The sequence below is a fragment of the Papaver somniferum genome, chromosome 2 (genome assembly GCF_003573695.1).
Source record: "Papaver somniferum cultivar HN1 chromosome 2, ASM357369v1, whole genome shotgun sequence".
Classification (NCBI taxonomy): Eukaryota; Viridiplantae; Streptophyta; class Magnoliopsida; order Ranunculales; family Papaveraceae; genus Papaver; species Papaver somniferum.
In genome coordinates, this window is record NC_039359.1 from 116,014,924 (window position 1) to 116,019,977 (window position 5,054).

Below are 5,054 nucleotides of genomic sequence, written 5' to 3' on the forward strand. Positions count from 1 at the left end.
GTGGCTGGCTTAAAAATTCAAACAACCAATTCTCATAGGAATTGCCATAATTGGCACAATCTTAATAAAATAACATATTTAGTTTTGTGCAGTGGGATCTTTATCAATAACCTTATCTCAAGATATTTGATCAAATACAATTATTGGAATATAGTGGTGGATTATCTGACAAAATTGCTTAAGTTGAAACTGGAAAAAAGTTTATAGAACTTTGGAGCACGGTGGGTAGGTGTTAGAGGCTTGGAACTTAGTAATCCTAGTTTATTTGCTAAAATGTCTTCAATAATTTTGTTTTTTCTAGAATTTTAGAGGAGAATTTACCGGATAGTAATTTTTGGTCATGGAATGTCAAGAAAAAAATGCTCAGCTAGCTGGAGAAGCTAACTAAAAAAAAGGAGAATATATAGATGGTCTATTGACTTATAGAGAATATAGAGATAGTCTATTGACTTATGAAATGATCATTAGTTGTATAATCTGCCAGTTTCTGCTGTTGGTGTTAATAATAATTGAAAAAACGGGGGTCTAACAACACCACCCAATATTTCGCTTAGCAATCTGTATGGACTAACTCCGAAATACTTTGATAGAGAATCAACTACACAGTCAGACTCAATCTAGATAAAAACATCTCAAGGAGTTAATATCTCTCTCTTGATTTGATTTTTACTCAAGCTAAAAACAATAGCGAGTCTTTATCAAATACAAGGAATACTTGGATGGTACCAAAGACCAATGTCCAAGGATCAATCAATATTAATCAACAACCAAAGGTTGGATTTCCAATTGATGATCACGAACGTACAACCTGTATTATTTTCAATTATATAAAATATAATGTGGAAAAGAAATAACACATACACCAGAAATTTTGTTAACGAGGAAACCGCAAATGCGGAAAAACCCCGGGACCTAGTCCAGATTGAATACACACTGTATTAAGACGCTACAGACACTAGCCTACTGCAAACTAACTTCGGACTGGACTATAGTTGAACTCCAATCAGTCTCCCAGCGATCCAAGGTACAGTTGTACTCCTACGCCTCTGATCCTAGCAGGATACTACGCACTTGATTCCCTTAGCTGATCTCACCCACAACCAAGAGTTGTTGCAACCCAAAATCACATACTTGATAATAAACAGATCTGTCTCACACAAAAAAGTCTATCAAAGGATAAATCTGTCTCCCACAGATAAACCCTAGGTTTTGTTCCGTCTTAAGATATAAAATCAAGGTGAACAGGAACCAATTGGTAATTCGGTCTTATATTCCTGAAGAACAGCCTAGATTAATCAATCACCTCTCTACAATCCTTCCTGACTACACAGGCGATTTGTCGAGGAATCACAAACAGTGAGACGAAGATTTTTGTGACTTCTTTATCTTGCCTATCGGAGACTCTCACGATATCAAGACAATCAATCGATTGTACTCGTACGATAGAATATGTAAGATCAGATCACACAACTACGATAAAGTAGTATCGGTCTGGCTTCACAATCCCAATGAAGTCTTTAAGTCGTTAACCTGATTTTAGAGAAGAAAATCAAAGGTTAACGGAGATCGACTCTAGCGGGCGCACTAATAGCACACAGACGTGTGGGGATTAGTTTTGCATAATTTTAGATGTCTCCTTTATATAGCCTTCAAATCAGGGTTTTGCCTTAGGTACAAAGCAATCCTTATTCACCGTTAGATGAAAACCTGATTTAGATTCAAGCTAATATTTCTCAACCGTTAGATCGAAAACTTAGCTTGTCACATACACTTGGGTAAACGTTTACTGGGTTTGTGAAAACCATGCCCAAACGTGTACGTGTATGTTGGTTCAACATAGTAACCCAAAAAGGTTAACCATATGAGCATTTCATATCAACCTTTTTCTTCTTCACCATAACTAGTTCAATTGACTCAAATGAACTAGTTAAAGAGTTGTTCAATTGCTATGAGATCTTATGTAACTACACAAGACACAATTGAAACAAAGATGATTCGATTCGGTTGAATCGGCTCATGAACATTATAGTCACGGTTTGCATAAAGAATTCCTTAGTAATTTAATGTTTCATGTTCAGAGCACATCTTTGGATCATAACCTCTTAAGTTGACAAACAAGTTCGCAAACTTAAGTTAATCGGTTTAGTTTTCCAAACTCAGCAGAAATTATCGGAAAGAGAACTTCCGCCAGTTCGTGGACTGGGTTCGCGGACTTAGTTCGCGGACTTAGCACACAAACGAGTTTTTGGAAAATCCAGCAGAAATTCTCGGTCGAGAACTTCCGACAGTTCGCGGACTGAGTCTGCGGACTTGGTTCGCGGACTTGGCAAGCCAATTCCACAATCCTCCCGATTTCTATTGATCAACAAAGTTCGAAAACTTCGGTTCAAGGAATACATGGTCATGTAATCTAAACTCTCATTTCAATCATTGAGACATTCTCAGAGGACGCTATGTAGCCGTTATTCACAGACCGATTCACGTCAGAGCAATTCTCAAAGTGATTGAAACTTTTCATGACTTTCGTCACTAGGTGAAGATAAACTTGATCAAAGCGAAACGCTTTACCAACACACGATTTCGAGATAAAAGATAAGCAATGAATGCTCAGCTCGAAATGTCAAATGCGCATGATCTAGTCTATATAGCATACGACTTTTGTCTCATAAGAAGTAGGAGATAGAATAGATAGACTTTTGAGTGATAGATAAGTTCAAGTCTCCACATACCTTTTTGTTGATGAAGTTCCACGGTTCCTTGTATAGATCTTTGTCGTTGTATGATGAATCGCCATGAAGTCCTTGAGCTCAACTACACTTTTCTATCCTAGTCCGAGACTTAGCTATGTAGGCTAGAAATCAATACTTATAGTTTTGTTCACTAACATTGACAAACATGCTTGAGATAGCAACGCATGCGAGGTCGACTGAGCTATGCTCTAACAATCTCCCCCTTTGTCAATTTTAGTGAAAAAACTATTATTACATATGGAATACAAAAAAGATAAACTTTAGTGGCTCCTATTCCATAGTCTAATCTTCAACGTTTCCTGAAATCTTCGTCCTTCCAAGTACTCCAATGATCCCAAAGGTTGTAAGTTTAGCATCACCGTTGTTGAAGATCCGTAGCTATAACAATGAGAGAAATCGAGATTCTCGATCATTATTATACAGTGTCATAGTATTATTATGTAATATCAAAGTCCAATTGTATCACGACTTTAACAATAATACTACGGTGATATGTATCACTCCCCCTTAGTCAATACTCCATCTCGATCATGGAAACCACTCCCACTTACACAATGATCTGAAAACCATATGTATTTGTAGTGTGAACTACATTATTTCTCCCCCTTTTTGTCAATAAAATTGGCAAAGGTACAAGAACGGGATCATAATGAAATTTCCACAAGAGACATTTCATAGACTAAAAGAAAAATACATACCAACTTAATTTAGATGCAATCATAAAGCCGAAGCTAAATGCATTCATCAAGAAGTTTTAAGATATAAGATAACCCCTATCAAATTCCACAGCCGCACACCCCGCAAGATATTACCATCAAGCACAAGTTCAAAAGAACTATCCCCCATTTGATGTCATTCCCGAAGAACAACAAGAGCGACCTTAATTTTGAAAGAAAAGAAGGATTTTTTAATTGGACACCAAAAACCATGGAAATGATTTTCTATATCCAAAACTCAACCAAATTAATCACAAGTAAACTCATGATTAATTTAATCGGAATATGCAACTAAATCAAACCACAAAAGTGATCAATTTAATTGATTGTGCTCAACATAAGAAAACTCACGGAGCTAAGACTAAGATAACCACACGGAGATGACTACCTTAATCGTTCAAATACTCAACATAAGGAAAACCTTACGAAATATACGACTACATCAACCCATAGAACATGAATAGTATAGCCGTTTATATACTCAACACAAGAACTTGTGGAATATATGAAAAACTCAACTAGATTAATTACACGAGAACCTATAATTAATCTAATTGAAATACACAACCAAACTAATCACCGAAATAATTAATTTAATTGTCAAAATATTTTGCTCGACAAAAGAAGACTTTCGGAGCAAATAACTAAATAACCAATCAAGATGATTAATTTAGTTCAAGAATGCTCAACATATAACATCTCATGGAACAACCAACAAGGCCAATATTAATCGACATAGTTGTAAGGTACTCAACATAAGATACACAATGGAGCCTTACCGTGGATCAAAATGGATCAATGAAGATCAATACCGTGGATAACATACAAGGATCTATTCTATTTTCCATCACTATTTGCATAGCAACATAATAGACTTTATCCTTGTCAAACAAAAGATTTTATCCTATTTTCCATCAAATAAATGACTGCATAGGCATAACTTTTGTATTTGTCAAAAGTCCATTCGTCCTTTCATCAATACGAAAACCAATTCATGAACGACTTTACTTTTGAACGCAATATGGGATCTTCAAGTTCACGGACGCAAACAATACATATCCCATAAAAATATTGCAATATCACAAACCATTAAAATACTGCAATAAACATCATCCTCCAAATATTTTTAGAATTTAATACCAATAAACCAAAAAAATAAACATAAGAAGATGAAAAAAAAAAGAAGCTATGTGTAGTCACAATCATCGTTATTCAAAGCACTAGTTATTCTTCTAACTAATCCAAAAAGAAGACATCCTAGGCGACAATGCCTTTGAGAAATTCAGCATCATTCCAGAACTCCTTGTTGTCAACAACCATTGGAACATACGGTTCACAGAGATAGGAGTTTATATCAACAAACTGTCTTGGTTGATTATGTCGTACCAGGGCTCTCTGAATTTCTAAGGACTTTGACACAAAAGCCTTTATTTCACGAATCTCCTTTCTTACTTCCTTCAACTCATCAAGAACATCGGAAAACTTCTGAGAGTTAGAAGGCACAGTCCTGGGATTTCTTGTATTCCTTCTTTTTCTTTTCAGGGACTTGGAAACATGAGATTTTTCTTTTTCCTTGATTGAAGATTTA